Source organism: Macaca fascicularis, chromosome 18 (assembly GCF_037993035.2).
Source record: "Macaca fascicularis isolate 582-1 chromosome 18, T2T-MFA8v1.1".
In the NCBI taxonomy this organism is placed as follows: domain Eukaryota; kingdom Metazoa; phylum Chordata; class Mammalia; order Primates; family Cercopithecidae; genus Macaca; species Macaca fascicularis.
This window is the reverse complement of record NC_088392.1, coordinates 5,273,718-5,290,767: the sequence shown is the minus strand read 5'-3', so window position 1 is coordinate 5,290,767 and position 17,050 is coordinate 5,273,718. Positions and strand designations below refer to the sequence as shown.

General features: G+C 45.2%; 1 long non-coding RNA gene across 2 annotated transcripts; it reads left to right on the top strand.

Moving 5' to 3' along the window:
* Positions 1-319: 319 nt before the first annotated feature.
* LOC135968189 (uncharacterized) lies at positions 320-13,595 on the top strand. 2 transcript variants are annotated; one of them, XR_010582767.2, is made up of 3 exons: positions 320-1,528; positions 2,980-3,143; positions 9,320-13,595. It is a non-coding gene; the product is annotated as an uncharacterized lncRNA (long non-coding RNA). The 2 variants fall into 2 exon arrangements; XR_012427136.1 differs by lacking the exon at positions 2,980-3,143.
* The last annotated feature ends 3,455 nt before the right edge of the window (positions 13,596-17,050 follow it).

The following is a 17,050-nucleotide window of genomic DNA, read 5'->3' as shown; positions in this document are numbered from 1 at the left end:
CACGGGGCTCCCCGCAGGGCCCAGGGAGTGGGGATGAGGGGGCGCAGCGAGGAACGAATGGAGAGCCGCCCAGGCCGAGGCCAGGTGCCTTTCCAGTCTGTCCTCCAGGAGCTGGGTGACTTCTTAGCATCCTAATTCTCTGGAAAGACAGTTTAAAAAGTTGTTTCGTTTCCTAGGACATTTTCGCTGGGACTGTTGAAAGTCGGACAGCACCCGCCTCGCGCTCACCCCGCCGGGATCCGCGGGGACAGCTCCTTTCCTAGGAGGCCCGGGCCCGCCTCTGCGCCGGGACGGCCTGGGAAGCTGCGCAGGCTCCGCCGACTTCCCTTCCCAGCCCCGGCTGAACACTGCGGGGCCCTGTCGGCGGCGGGGCCTGCGGACCCGGGAGCGCGCGGCTGCGCTGCACGTGCAGGGACCTGGCGGCGCCCGGGTCAGCGCGAGCGTTTGATGTGCGGCGGGGAGCGGGCCGGGCCCCGGGAGGGCGCTTCGCACCTCCCCGTGTGTCCGGGTTGAGCGCGAGGTCAGGAGGCGACGCGGAGTTCACGGCGAAGACGGATCGCGGGGGCTCGTCCCGCCCGGGTTGCGCGCAGCGGTGGCCGCGTGATGGATGGGCCGGACCGGGCACCCGGGAACCCGCGAGCGCGGGGCTGGGCTCGGGGCTGGGTCGGGGGGCCCCGACTCGGTTATTGATCGGCCCGAGCGCAGGAGAACTGACTCTATAATGTATAATGCATCGCCTGCCCTGGAAAAGTGTTTGCTTTTGTGGGAGCAAAAGGCAACTTTCTGCCCCGCCAGAGCGTTGCTAAGTGAGCGGTAATGACCACGCTAGAAATTTCATAGGGAGAGGCTAATGGCAGGCTCACTCTAAAAGTGCTTTTATGTGCAACTTCTGTCTAATCCCTTGAGGAGGAAGAAAACATCGGCGACTAAGAAAGTTCAAGTTGTGCAGGGCCTGGGCTTTTAGGGTCGGAGTCAATTCTGCTCTGCGTGACTTTGAAGAGGAGGACCTGTGGTTTTTTTCCAGTGGATTTCCACACGTGTTTTAAAGAGAACTCCCGGCCTCTGAAATGAAAGGCCCGCCTGTAGGGTTTTGCTGCCTCCCCGCTGCCCACGCCCCACCCCCACAGCCTGGATCAAAGCGAGCAGACAAATTATTCAGAAGTAACACAGCCCTGAAATGTTCCTAACCGTGACTATTTGAGGCGATGGATCAAGCGTGCTTCTCCCGCCCCCAACCCACCCCCAGGCCGAAAATGTGACTCTGGAAACGGACTTGCAGAGCTGGCTTCGGTTTCTGTACGTTTCTGACCCCTGTTGACTTTAGGACAAGGCTTCCTGTTTCCAGGACTGCAGCATCGCCAGACAGCCTCGCCATGCAATCGGCTTTGCAGTTGGACGTTCCAGATACGATTTCATTCCTTACCAAAGACACTTCTTCAGGACGATTTTAGGATTCTATCAACGCTAGCAAAGGAGCTACTTAAACACGTTGATTTGTATCGCTTTCCCTGACAATGAAACATTGAAGGTAGGTAGTTAAGCTCGCTCTGAGAAGCCCTTTTCTTCAGTTGCAAAGAGAGAAAGAGAGAAAAGTATTTTAGGTTAAAATTTTCCATAGAGAGGTTTACAGAGGGGAGCTGCTGGTGCCCTGACGACTTTGGGGCCTGGGTCAGGGCTGAAGCATTGAGGCTGTCTGGCTCCTGACCCCTTTCCTGCCCCTGAAAGCGTCTCCCGGGAAGCTGAAGAAGGACTCTCAGGGCTGCTGTGGTCAGGCCTGAGGCTGCCCTCTGAGTCCCCTGGGCAGAAGGGCTTTTAGCCAAGAGCACGTCTAGGCGGGCGTGGTGCTGGGCACTGTTGCCAGGGCAGAGCCTGAGGGGTTACAAAGCCCCAGAAAGTCCACGCACTCCATAGGAGGGCTCTCCTAGGAGAGCTTACAACTTCTAGGAAATGAAATTCCTGCGTAAAAATAAACCATCACACCAAAGCTCCTAGTGCAGCATGACTGATGTATGTATTGGTGTATACTAATCACTGACAGGCTTCCTTAAACCACTGCCCACACGAGAATTCTAGAGCCATTTCACAATTTAGTTTCCATAAATGTGAGCATATTTCAGTCCCCTTAAGGTCTCAAATTATAATATTACAAGTTACATTGTACTGTATTTGCTCTGTTGTAACCATCGTGAATGTAGGTGCACGATGGTTGGGGACATCGGGGACATAATTAGTCTTTAGCACTTTCTAGCTCAGTATTTATAATTAAATAATTTGACATAGGTATAAAATATAGCTTCATTTTTTTTATCCACATGTTGCACTCCAGTTCAAATTTATGAAAGAACAAATTATAAACTTCATTAATTGGATTATTGTTGTTGAACAAATTATTTGTTTTGAGTCATTGGTGGCTAGCAATATAGTATTTTAAAATACATAAATATATTTGAATTTCACAATCTTCCTAGAATAGATTGAATTTCACAATCTTCCTAGATCTAAGTCCAAAGAGAATAGACTCTTCCTTAAGCTTAAACTGTCTGTGCTTTAAAATGAAAACATAAACAAGATCCTGCCTTAGGATTTTACTCGTAGTTCTATCTTAGGCATAGGAGGACTTATTAAAAGGTAAAGAAATCATCATATAGGCTAAAGTGAAAAAGACCAACAATGTCAAACGTTAGTGTGAGTATGGAGCAACTGAAACTCTCATACCTGACTGGTGGGAGTGTGAAATTGTGCATTCACTTGAGAAAACTGCTACAGTTTCTTAACAAGTTAACCATACTTAGGTTTTATACCTTATGGCCCAGCAATTCCACTTGTAGGTATTTATCCAAGAGCAATAAAAATGTATGTCCACAAAAGGCCTTATACCAAAATGTTCACAGCAGCTTTATGCATAATAACAAAAAATGAAATCAAACCAGCTATCTAAAAACAGGAGAAAAGATAATCCAATTTTGTTTATCCATCCAGTGGAATACTACTCATCAATAAAAAACTATAAACTCCTGATATACTTCATGAATGGATGGATAGATGGATGGATGGATCTGAAAAACATCATGATGAATAGCCATGAAGCCAGACATGAAAGAGTACATACAATATGGTTTCTTTGATCTGAGGTTCTGGAACAGGTAAAATTAATCCATGGTAACTTAAATCAGAACTGGGAGTACTTCTGGTGGGAAGATTTAGTGGGAAGGGGCATAAAAGATCTTCCTGTATCTTGATAGAAGTGTGGGTTTTACAAGTGTATGCATTTGTAAAACTCATTCAACTGCATGCTTAATATTCGTGCATTTCACTGTATGTAAGCCATTCCTCAATATGATATATGAAAAAAGAAAGTCATATAAAAGTCATAATATAACAAAAGAGGAATTCTGGAGTTCTTGTGGAATATGCTATGTCAGAAAACTGCTAAAGAATAAATGGAGTGATTTTTTAAAGACAAGGAATCAGATAAAGGTAAGAATTTCAAAATCAAAGAATGTGTTGAGTGATAGAATTGCAGAAATAATTATTCCTTAGGGTTACATTTCTCCACAATGTGTTGTTTGGCATATTAAAAGGCATTCTATGCAAAACGATTCTATGGTCATAAATTTGGGAAGCTGTAGGTTAAACCAAGGTAAATAGGATTTCTTCCCTAGTACTTCTCAGACTCTGTAAAATGCTAATCCTTAATGTGGGCCTTGTTTTGGGTTGAATTCTACCTCCCCAAAAGGGAGGTTGAAGTCCTCATACCTGTTGATGTGATCTTAATTGGATATAAGGGTTTTGCAGATGTAATTAGTTAAGGTCATACTGGATTTAAGGTGGGCCCTTCATCGTATATGACTGATGTCCTTGTAAGAGTAGGATAAAGACAGTGAGAGAGAGACCAGGGGGAGGATGCCCATGTGATGATGGAGGCAGAGATGGGAGTGATGCATGTATAAGTCAAGGAGGGCCAAGAATAGCTGGCAAACACCAGAGGCTAAAAGAGACAAGGAAGGATTCCTCCATAGGTTTTTGTATCAGTTCCTTCTCATGCTACTAATAAAAGACATATCTGAGACTGAGTAATTTATAAGGGAAAGAAGTTTAATTGACTCACAGTTCAGGAAACTTACAATCATGGTGGAAGGGAAAGCAAATATGTCCTTCTTTACATGATGGCAGGAAGGAGAAGTGCAGAGAGAAGGAGCAGAAAACCCCTATAAAACCATCAGATCTCATGAGAACACACCACTATCACCAGAAAAGCAAGAAGGCAACCACCCCTATGATTCAATTACCTCTCATCCGGTCCCTCCCGCCACAGGTAGGAGTTATGGGAATCACACTTCAATTTGAGATTTGGGTAGGGACAGCCAAACAAACCACATCAGCTTCAGATGGAGCTGGGCTGTATTGACATCTTGATTTCTGATCTCAGACTTCTAGCCTGCAGAACTGTGAGAGAATAAATCTCTATTGTTTCAAGCCACCTGTCTGTGGTACTTTGTTAGAGCAGACACAGGAACCATACAAACCTCTAGGAAAAAGATGTGATGATCTCACGTTTCCCAGATTGATCTGATCATACAACCTTCTGCCCTTTCCATGGCATATCTTGAGAGTGTTTGGCCAGCCCAGTGTGGTAATCCCTGCCTACTGGGACAGCCTTTCCTTCCACTCTTCATGTTATTCTTGCTTACCTTAAAAGCAGTGTGGTAGGCAGAATGATGGCCCCCAAAGATGTCCACATCCTAGTCCTGGAACGTGGGAATATGGGAGCTACATGGCAAAGAGGAATTAAGGGAGCATATGGAGTTATGTTTGCTGATCAGCGGACTTTAAAATACGGAGGCTATCCAGGTGGATCTAGTGTAATCATGAGGGTTCTTAAAAGTAGAAGAGGGTAGTTAAAGAGATTGACAGGGTACTTAAATCAGAAGACAGAATTGGAGATGGAGGAAGGGTCTGCCAACCAAAGATGGTGGGTGACCTCTAGAAGCTGGAAAAGGAAGGCATGGATTCTCCTCTCCAGCAGACAAAGAAACACACCTGCCTACACATTGATCTTAGCTCAGGGAGACCCATGTTTGATTTCTGACCCACGGTACAGCAAGATGATAGCTTTATGCTGTTTCCAGTCTGTAAGTTTGTGGTAATTTTTTATAGTGGCAATAGAAAGCCAACATAAGCAGTAAGTGAAATAATTATTTCTTCATTTTTTTAGAAAATTTGACTTTAGATGTCAAAAACTAGAATTTTAAATTTTTTAGAATCTTGTTCCAGAATATTGTCCATATTGCATCAAGTTGTGTCATTTTCTACTCAAACAAAGACTGTCTACATGAATGCTTGCAAACATGACAAGGATAATAACATGTAAAACCATATTTCCCCTGGTGGCTTCTTTTCTTTTCCTGGAAAATATTTCATATATCTGTGGTATGCTTGTAATCTTTCTGTTTTAGATCAACACTTGTGTTTGTGCTGCTATTTTCAGAAGTTTGAGATCATCTAAATCATTTAATGTGATTGGAAGTGTGGTGATGAAGACATGGTGTTGGCTTCCTCTAACTCATCCTGAATTTGCAGCATGATCGTGTTAGAGCTCTTGCTCCAGTAGTCTCCCGTTTCCACCCTCCCCTCCCTCTGCTCCAGGTTCCTTGTGATTTGAGCTCCTGGGTTTCCTGGTCTATACAAAATTCAGCATCTCTGTCTACCAATCATAGGACATAATGGCCCCTGTCTTAGTCCATTTGGGCTGCTATAACAAAAGGCCATAGACTGTGTGGCTTATAACCTACAGAAATTAATTTCTCACAATTCTGGAGGCTGGGTACAATGCCTGGTGATGCCCTGCTTCCTCACTGTGTCTTCACATGGCAAAAGGGGCGAGGGGGCTCTCTGGTGTCTTTTTATAAGGACAGGAATTCCAATTATGAGGGCTTCACCTTCATGACCTAATCACCTCGCAAACGTCCCACCTCCTAATAAGATCACATTAGGGTTAGGATTTCAACACATGAATTTTGGGGGGACACATTCAGGCCTTTATAGGAATTTGATAGTCCCCATGGTTAGTATCTTACCTAATCAATACCCATAGATGCAAGATACCAAGGCATTTAAATATATTTCACAGAGTTGGGTTTGATAGTCAAATAAAACCATTAGATTCGTAAGGTAAGTGTTAGAAAATTGTAACAACTATTCCCCACCTTCCTTCATGAAGGTAGTGGAAAACAGAAGGAAGTCACCTTGTCCTAAATGCAAATGAATTTCTCAGAAAATTGAAGAGGGTGAGAATAATGCTATGAACTGACATGCTTCTCAACCTTCCCTCCCTCCCTCCCTCCTTTCTTCCCACCTTCCTCATGGCAAAGGAGAGAGTAACTTCCCAGCATATGCAAGCAAAGTCCATGGCAGCCCGGAAAATGAAGATTTTTTTTTTGTTTTTTTGGCAGAAAATTCATAGCGATTTGACATCAGGATTCCAACGTGTCTAGCTGTATGTTAACAAAAAAATAAAGATTCAAGTAACATTAGCTAACTGGCCTGCCCTCCTAGCCTTTCATCATATTATCTGTATGGCTTGGTTTTCCAGCCTGCAGGTGAGGCTCACCACGTGGCAGCTCCTCTCAGATAAACTATCAACCAGGCACCCAATAAGCATGCAATTGAGGTCATTGAGAAAGTGTAGAGAACATGGACACATGCACACATATGCAACCATCCACACATGCACACATATGCAACAATCCACACATGCACACATATGCAACAACCTATACATGCACACAATACACAGGCAATGCATACGTGGCCTATGCATGCACACATAGATGCCCTTGGCTCCACTGGATGGAGGAGTAGCTACATTGTGAAAGGCAGAAGAAAAACATTTAGTTGCCCTCAGGTGGGGGAGCAGAGTTAACTTGGATGGAGCTCCCCTCTACCTGAGACTCTGGGGAAGAAGGTCAGATACACACACCCATGTTTACTGTGCAGATCCATCGTCACTTTTCCCATTGAGGGTGATACCAGTGGGTCCGCGTTGTTGTTCTTCATTGTTTTTCCACACTTCGTTGGTAGATGGGGTGGAGCCGCCCCTCTTGGGAAGCCCAGTGTACTTAGACATGGCAGGAGTCGTCTCTTCCTGGGCAAGAGGGTGCAGTGATTGTGGGATTAGCCTGTCTATTATTTTTGGGTGTGCACAGGGTGACAAGTTAGGAAGGGTGTGCTCAAAGGTTATTCAAATATTTCAAATAAAGCATATTTGAGCATGGAAAGGCCAGGGAACATTAATCAAATGTCAGCACCAAGACACTTTGTAGGCTATTTCTGGTATGTGTTTGCTGAGCGGCAGTCTGGCTTAGGCTCCCTGGGACATGTGATCACCCCAGTGTGAAGAAACGTGGAGCATTATGCATGGGAGGCTCTGGAAGTGCTGGGAATTTGCAGATGGAGTGCAGTGGACAGGATGTGTTCCAAAACAGCCCAGAGTCATTCCTCTGCAGGGGATACAAAGGGATGCACGATTGTGTTGACTGACAAGGCCGGAGTCTATTTCCATTCCTGCCCCTCTTGGGAAGTTAGATTAAAGGGGGAAATATTTTGCATAAAAGTGATTTTCACAGAATAATGACTGAAATGATAATAAGCTGGTGATGGGCATCCATCACAGTAATGAAATAGCCTCCTACAGGAGTCCTGCAACTGGCTGTTTCCCCCCAGAAGCAGTGTTCCCTCTCAACATCACCCTCTTGGATCCTTTCTGATCTGCCTCACTGAGGCTTCCTTCAGAAAGCCAAGCGAGCAAGCGATATTGCCTTTCTCTCCTTCAGCTCCTATCAAAACAGTGCAGCAGCCCCAGTCACAAACTCGAGAGTCTTTTGACAGCAGCAATTAAGCAACTTAATTAATGAGTGAATAAAAACGATAATATTTACTGAATGGGAGCATCCTGTTTTGCATTTTTATTCAAACTCTGCACCTGAAGAACACCACTAAGGAAAGCTCCCCATCCCGCTGTTGTGGAGACACCTCTCTCTCTCTCTTGCTTCTCTCTCACTTCTCTCTCTCTCTCTATCTCTGTCTTCTCTCTGTTCCCTTGCCCTGTCTCTTTCTCTTTCTCTTGCTTCCTTTGGTTCTGGCCTCATGAACACCCCAAGGATAACATACGAAGTGTAAGATAGACACAAGGCTAATCCCTGCCCTCCTTCCAGGGGGAATACACTTCTTCTATCTTTGTCATGGTCTTTGTTCACCCCTAAAAATCCTCATTCATACATGAAGGACAATTTCATGATACTTTTCTGAGGCTGAACTTTACATCAAAGTGGGTGATTAATTACTGATAAGGGTATAATAAAACATTAATGCATTTTGTAATTAACCAGCTTAGGAATGACATCTCCCATCTCTTCATGAGTGACATGTTCACACGCACACACACACGTACACACAGAACTTTTTTTAAAAAAATTCTTTATTTGGCTATTAATCTCAGCAGTGCCCTCAATACATTACATTCTTTTTAAAAGCCACATATATTTTCCTCAATGAAATATCTAATCCATCTTGAGTGTAAGGAAAGCCCATACATAATTATTCCGTCGTGACAGACAGTGAGCTTTCTCGCTATTATTTTTGACGGTGCTGTCATGGATGCCAAATGTATGTTGTGGTGGGAGCCAGCCAGAGTCGGGAACCCACCTGGAGAGCGGCTCCTTTCTTCTCTCGGGAAAGGTTCCCCACGCCTGACAGCCCCACCATTCTGGTTAAGCTTAATTAGTCAAGAGAGAAAAAGAACTGACTTCAGAGTGTTGTGTTACGTTTGGGGCTCCCCCCTTTTTTCCCCTTTCCACTCAAAATTTGACATTCTTTGGAGAAGATGAAGTTCCAAGTGGGATCTGTGTTGGCACTTCCCACCCTCTCATCATCCTCACGTGGGACCCACTTCTCACCGCCCATCTTTTGTCTCCCAGGGGACTTGCAGGACTCTGCCCAGCACACACAAAGGACTCTGCACTGGCAGAACTGGATGTATTGTTGCCTTGAGAGACGTTCATTTATTTCAGTGTGAAACCCGTTAAAATGGAAGTGTGTAGGATTTGGGTTGGCTGGATGCAAGCTTCCTCTGCAGTGGGATGAGGTACACTGGGCCCCCGACATTCAGAGTCCCCCACTTTCATGCCCCTTGGCCTCTCAGGCCTGTGCCTTTCCATATGCATACTGGCCTTGGACTTGTCCTGGCCAAGGGGACAGGAGTCACATCCATACTTGCCGGCTTTAAAAATGTGCTTTTGTGTTTCCACTTGCTGTCCTGGAGGCTGCCACTGCCAGGAGCATGCTGGCCTGCCTGCGGGAGGAACAGATGCCAGAGGAGACCTGAGTGTGTCCTCAAGGCCATGCCCCATCAGCCATCCCAGCAGAGCCCACAGCCGCCTGCAGAGGAATGAGGCCCCCCACCCAGGATCGCCAGAACCGCACAACTCGCAACTGTGTGAGGAGTAATGGACGAAATTTGGAACTGTGAGCCTTTGGGCCTGGGGAGGTTTGTGATGCAGCAGTAGCTCCCAGACCCTTGAAGCTCTTCCGCACGAAGGTGCTGAGCCGTGCACCTAGGCAATGCCAGACTCTGCACTAGGCCCGCCGGGGTGTGCAGAGAGAGAGAGAGCTGAACAAACTGCGGTTCCACCCAGAAGACCCAGAAGAACATTCACTGAGCAGCCAGTGCAAGAGGTGAGAGCGCATGCGTGGAGACGCTCACGCTTGTGGTGTAGAAAAGGAGGCCAGAGGCTCCCAGACCATGATTCCTTTCCTTTAGGTGTTTCTTGCGCATTTTCAATTCTAAATCTCTTCACATATTATGGAGATTTCTGATTGAATGTCCCCGTTTCCCCTTAGACAGCAGGCCCTGTGTGAGTCACCACCTCCATCTTCCTATGTCCTGGGTGTGGGCTCAGTGAAGGACAGTTGTGGAAATTTAGAGAGAAGAGGTCGCCGGGGTGGTGGGGACGGCGAAGCTTCAGAGGAGAAAAGAAGCGTGGTGGAGAGGGCAGACTCTGGAAGCCACTGCAGAGCTCTCCCCCAGGCTATGAGCAGGGCATGATGGTCCCAATAGCCTGCATCTGTGTTCATTTCAACTGGCTGTCTTGTGACAAGGAAGACGGGCCAGGTTCCCAGTGGGAAATCTACGGTGATCATTAAGAGTGCAGGGCCTGAGATAAACCCTGGCAGGTGAAAGACACCTGATTTTGTGCAGCTGGTTTTGCAGAAGCCTGTGGGAGGGGCCCCAGGGGGAAGGGAGCAGAGGGCAGTGTTGGCTCTGGTTCCCTGACCAGGCAGGTGGGCTAGCACCTGGGTGAGGAGCTTTGCATCTGGAGCCCGACATGCCTCAGTCCGGATCCTGCCTTTATCAGCTTATGATCTGTTACCTGCCAGTGGATATGACGAGGACTAAATTAAGGAAAGTGATCAAGTCATCTTCGTTCATTGCCCACCACAGAGCAGGCACTCAGTGGAGAGCACTCACCACCATCTATGCTACTAATGCTGTGTCTGCGGCCCTTGGTTTTCTGGAAAGACTTGAGAGTACAGGGGCAGGTTAGGGACCACAACCAGGAAGCAAGACATATCTGAGAGAATGCATGGGAGCTTATGGAAGGATGTACAAGGCCAGTTGTGGGGATCCTGGCATTTCGGGAGGCTAAGATGAAAGGATCACTTGCATCCAGGAGTTCAAGCCTAGCCTGGCAACATAATGAGACCCCCAGCTCTATGAAAAATCAAAAATCAACTGGGCATGGTGGCATGTGCCTGTAATCCAAGCTACCCAGGAAGCAGAGATGGGAGGATCGCTTGAGCCCGGGAGGTTGAGGCTGCAGTGAGCTGAGATCATATCACTGCACTCTTTCTGGGCAACAGAGTGAAACCCTGTCTCAAAAAAACCAAACCAAAACAAAACAAAAACCAAGAATTTACAAGAGGACAGTTTTAGTGGTTGAAAAATCATTCACTCATTCCAGGAGCAAGAGCCTTGTGAGTTTTCTTCCTGTTCTTGCCTGGGTTATCTCTACTGAATCAAAGACTCCTTGTTAGGAATGCTCTGGTGGCATCAATCAATGTGTTTATAAATCATTTGATTTTACAATGGAAAAAGATACCACAAAACAACACAGCTGTAGTGCACGTACAGATGACCGTGGAACGGCAGCCTGGCGTTTTCAGTAGAGCATTGGGCAGTAGAGTCCCTGGGCGTCGGAACCCCGGCCCATTACCACCCAACACCATCCCTGGGCAAAACGCCCAACTTCCATCAGATCCATGAATGGAAAATGGGCATAATTATAACTGTGCCGTACTCTCTATCTCTCAGCTAAGGTGAGAAACAAATATGAGGATGCTCAGTGAAAATGCTTTGAAGTCTGTGAAATGTGAAGCAAAGGTGAAGTGCGAGGAATAATAAGGCTCTAAGGACTCACACTTGGGCGTTTGCTCTGAGCTGGCCCCTGTCCTCCACACTGAACCTACAGCCTCTCTTCTCACCTAATCTGCACAAAAATGTTATGAAGCAGACACACTTACCATGCTGGCCTTTCCGGGAAATTTCAGGTCTTAGTGTCGCCCATTACCAGTGGCATTTCATGCCACAAGTTAGGCCATCTGCACCTCCAAGCACAGGGTCACAGAAGACTTAATCCAGTCCCTTGGGCTGACTCAGTGTCTGGTTTGGGTGAACCCCTGTTGTCCCCTTGAGCAACTCGGGGGCAATGGTTATGGGTAGGGCTGAAAAATCCGTCTGGCTGCAAACCTGGTACTGATACAAACAAGGCCTAGACAGGCACTAAGTGTTCTGTGTTCCCCAAAGAGATCTTAATGAAATCCCAGCATACCTCTCACTCCTACACTTAAAATACCTTGGGTAAGAGCATGCTTTTGACCCCACCCCAGCCATTTGGATTGAGAAATTCCATTGAAGATGCACAGCTTTCCTCCAGTGCAGGGGCTGGGTATCCAAATGCAGAGCCTTCTCCAGACTCTTTGGGCTTAGCCTGGCTTGGTAGGCTCAGGAGGGATTCAAGATTATTTCATCCTTTATGTCTGTTCGATGACAGTTTATCATCATTGCCACCTCATCCTCTATTGTAGCCAAACCTCACAACCAGTACCATGTGAACTTCGTCACTGATGCCACGTTCTTTTTCTCGGCTGTCACTAAGCTCAGGTCAGGATGGCCCTCCCGGCTGACTTCCCTGATACTTTCTGTATCTCCTTTTCAGTCTGCCCTAAAATGACAGCTGGACTTCCAACAGTGGTTTCTTCTGTGGGACACATGGCTCTTATACTCTGGGCGGCACTGATTCCTTTATTACCAGTGGCTTGATTTTCCCGGATCTATCTCCATGCAGACAGTGTGAGGTTGGACTTCATGCCTCACGTTCCTGGTTGGGGCTCGGAGGTCTACCCCAGCTTGCTGCTGTGCCGCCCCCAGTTTACTCAATGCCCAGCCTGCAGCTCCTAAGTTGAACCCGCACACTGCACGCTCACCTGGTCTGTGCTTCCAGCTGCATTGGAAATGGAAGCATTAAACACAATTCTCCACTGCCAGCCACCTGCTAGCTAATGAGTGACATCATTTAACGCTGTTTTGAAAAGAGAGATTTAAAGTTGTTTTGAAAACTGAAGGAAAAATACAAATGTTTGAGTGTTAAACATTTTGCCCAAATACTAAAATGTGAATGTCTTTTTATTGTGACAGTTCTACAGGAAAGCGGGCTACAGCATGCCTGTGCTTGTCAATGAAAATCTTAGCACTGAGTTTGGTAAACATTATGGCAGTCAGGAAGCCACTTAAAAATAAAGTTTAAAGAAAAGAAAGAGAAGTATTCACTTTCCTTCTAATTTCCCCAGATACACTCAATATTCTGCTTTATTTTTTAGTATTTTAACTAAAATAAGAAAACTCGGATTCGACTTCTATGTGTTCTATGATTGTTGTTGTTTTCTCTGATTATATAAAATACATGTTTGCAGCAGAAAACTTGGCAAAACAGAGATATGAAGAATAAAACAAAAATTACCTATAGTTCTAAGCCATGGGAATAATCCTATATATATTTCCAAGGTATTCTGAAGCATGTGTATTATAGTCCAAATATTTAAAAACAAAATTTGGATAATACTTTAGATAGAGAGTTGTATTCTGATTTCTTCTATTAATATTATAACTTTCAAACGAGGGACTTACATGGCTTTTATTTTTCTTTACTATGTAAGTACTTATGTTCTTTATGAGAAAAATAAAAAATATAGAAAAGAAAGATAAGAAAATAAAATCAGTAATAATCCCCTCACTTAGAAATGACTGCTGTTAACATTTTAGTTTTTTGGTTTCTATCTATTTATATTCAATTTGAATGAAAACAGTATAATTTCACTGTGTCTATATTGCTTGGTAACATAATGATTTAACTGTATAATAAATAGTATATTACATGAATGTTTTGAGTAATAGTCTGTGTGATAATTTTTATTAGGTGTATGGTGTTCCACTACATAAATGTATCATAGTTTACTTCACAAATAAACTCGTATCAAATACTTATGTTGTTGTTAATCTGTGATTTATAATGAAGCTATAAACATAACTTTTAGCTAAATATTTATGGATACCCTTCATTATTTATTTCCTACATAGTAGAAGTAGAATTTTATGGTCAAAGGATGAAGACATGATTTTCTTACATTCAGGAGATATTCAATTATATGGCTCTACCATAATTTATTTATTATTTTTATTTATTTTAATTGAGACAGAGTCTTGCTCTGTCACCCAGGCTGGAGTGCAGTAGTGTGATCTCAGCTCACTGCAACCTCCACCCACCAGGTTCAAGCAATTCTCCTGCCTCAGCCTCCCGAGTAGCTGGGACCACAGGCGCACACCACCACACCCAGCTAATTTTTGTATTTTTAGTAGAGATGGGGTTTCTCCATGTTGACCAGGCTGGTCTTGAATTCCTGACCTCAAGTGATCCACCTGCCTCAGCCTCCCAAAGTGAGCGGCATGAACCGCCATGCTTGGCCTTACCATAATTTATTTAACCATCTTTCCTCTTCTGACATTTAATATATTGCAGTGAACATCCTTGTACCAAATTTTGGTACTGATTATAGATTGTAAGTGTAATTTTCTTGAAGGGAATTATAGGGCAAAGAAGAAGAAATGAAAAGTTAAAGTGGAAATTCCCAGGTTGCCTCCCTGTAGAATGGGAGTAATCATACAACTTATGGTAGCGTTGCTGTCCAGACATGGGCCTGGCACACAGTGTGTTCCTGTAAACGCTGCACTCAGGTTCTCATCCTCACAGCTGCACCTGGAGCCCCGGTTCATGCAATGCTAAGTTGCTGTTTTACTGTGACTTTGAAGTACCAAGAGAATAAATGAAAGAAAATAGCTGGTATCTCAAAACAAAGTCAGACTATGCACAGAAGTTGCACTTGCAACAAGGAACCACCGGAGTTCTGAATCACGGCCCCAGAGCTGCCACTCCTCAGCTCACTGAGCCATTTTCCCCTTCTATAAAATAAAGGGCTTGTGCTAAAGAATTTGAGGTGCCCTTTGGCTCAGGAATTCTATCTTCCCATGAGTTGTGAATGCTTTTTAAAGACCTCCTGAGTGTCCAGGCATCTCAGTAAACACAGTGATCATCTGGGTCTGCTGAAATAAAAATAAGTTATTTCAGTATTTTTACCTTTGTTTCTGTTTCAGTGAGAAGTACGAGCTATCAAAGACTCCATCCTACTGATTGTATGAAATAGAATGAATGGCTTGGAGGGTACCTGATTAAACAGTAGGTGTGTGGGCTGGTGATGAAGATCAACAGAAGGGAGAAGAGAAATAAAAAAGGGTGTTCCATGGAGAAAGGTGAGGTGATAAAAGAAGCTGCTTGACACAAAGAGACTTCTGTTGGTTGCCATGGTCATCGGTCTTCATTTGAGCTCCAGCGTTAGTGAGTTTTACTCATAGCACTTTTAGGTCACACGCTCATCAGAACCATACACAAGTTGACTTGTGGAATTTAAAGTAAACATTTAGGTGCAAAAGAAGCAGAAGCAAAGTGCAAGTTTCTGCACTGACATAGAGTGTCCACACCATCGATGCTGCGGCTTGGGCATCTGATGACCTCCTTCACCCAGGCCATCCAATTCTGTGGCCTACTGGGACTGGGAACTTGGGAACTTAAAGGAATGCTCTGGGGACTTTGCAGGACAGTGATGCTATCAATGATGAGAGTTTGGCATCTTCACAAAAGAAAAGGTCTCACAAGAAGTCATCAGGTACTGAAAAACCATGCCAATAACACTACGGTGTGGCATATTCTGGCTCTTTGGCATTCCTCTTCCTCAGATGTAGCTTCCTCTGCACAGCTTAACCAAGTGCAAGAACGGTTGTGTGGCAGGCTCTGCTGTCAGATGCCGCCCAGGTTTTAGAGACAGAGAGAATTGTGATCTCAAGAAGCTCCATGCTTAGTAGGGAGGTAGACACATCAACTGATAATTGCACAATCACATTTCATCTAGTGGATGCACATAGATAGGATTATAGATACTCTTTTGACTTGATCCTCTCATGGTAACTTCGATGCTTGAAAACATGATCTGCAAGGTCAAACAATGACAGCTCTCTGGAGAATTTGGGATTTGCCGAAGTCCCTTCTGTGGGTTTTCTCTGAAGGGTGACATCGTCTCCCTGGATCTCTGTGGTGGGCCTCTAACATGCCTTTCAGGAGAAGGTCTTCAGGCCATGTGAAGACACAGGAGCCTGGCAGACAGTTTTAAAACTCTGGGAAGAAAAGAGCAGACACTGTTCCACCTTTCTTCACAGTGTAGGCTGGGTGGGGCTGGGTGGGGCTGGGTCGGGCTGGGGTCTGGGGACAAAGGCAAAGGAATTCCGTCCTTTGTGCAGGTCGCTTCACTCTGGCAGAAACATCACATCCTGCCCTTGTCACCACACGTCTCTGTCCACAATTACTCATCATCTGTGGATAGACAGCCCTGGAGGAGATCATCAATTGCCAATGCAATTCAGCAGATACACTTCATAAATTTTAATTACATTCCCACTGAAAATGAATGGTCAGAAAATATAAAACATCTGCCATCCAGATCATTTACATTTTTCATACAATAAATCATCAACAACATCCCAAACCATGGCTTAAATCATGTGAGTGTGGTAGGTCATGAAGAAGGAATGCCATCCATCGTGCGACAACTATTTGGATCTCAGCCCTTCCTCGGATGCGGGAAGCCGGGCAAGGAGGGGGAGACCCAACAACTTATTGATGAGGGGGAGAGCATTTTGGCCTAGTTCTCATAAATATAAGTTCCCAGGTCATATCTCAAACCTGCTAATTGATCTATTTACTATTATTTTGGCCATAGTAAAACAGGGACCAAAATGAGTAAAAGAATATTTGGCCAATTATAACTGTGAAGAGCAGGCATTTATCACCATGTGGCTTATTTATCTAACCTGCAAGTAGTATAAGAAGGATGTTGCATTTTCAAAAATCAATTTTTATTAACATTAGATTCATAGAACTCCCATTTGCCTGTAAGCATCTTCCGTGTCGTAAAGCACGGTGTGGGCATTCATGTGCTGCTGGCCTCCCTCGCGTTCCTTGGGAAGACAGGCGTCTACGCTAAGGACAGAGGGGCCTCTGAGAGACCTAGAGCCCAGCCAAGGGGGCCTGAATCGCACGGGCTGCAGACAGGACACACCTGCGGTGGAACCCTGTACAAGCGCCCTCAGCATCCTGAGTGGGGGCCTGCACAGCTGCCTGAGGAGTCCTTCAAGGCTTTTCTCCATGCATTGTGAGTTTTCCTTTTGAGAAGCGTGATTGGGAGCCCTCACTCTCCTCCCGAAGGCTCTATTGCTGGAGTCTGGAGAAAGGCTTCTCACATGCAGTCAGGGACATGCTGTGCAACTCGAGAGCTGGTGGGCAGGGATTCAGCAACTGAATCTGAGGAGTAAGTGCAGATGGAAGCCGCTGGC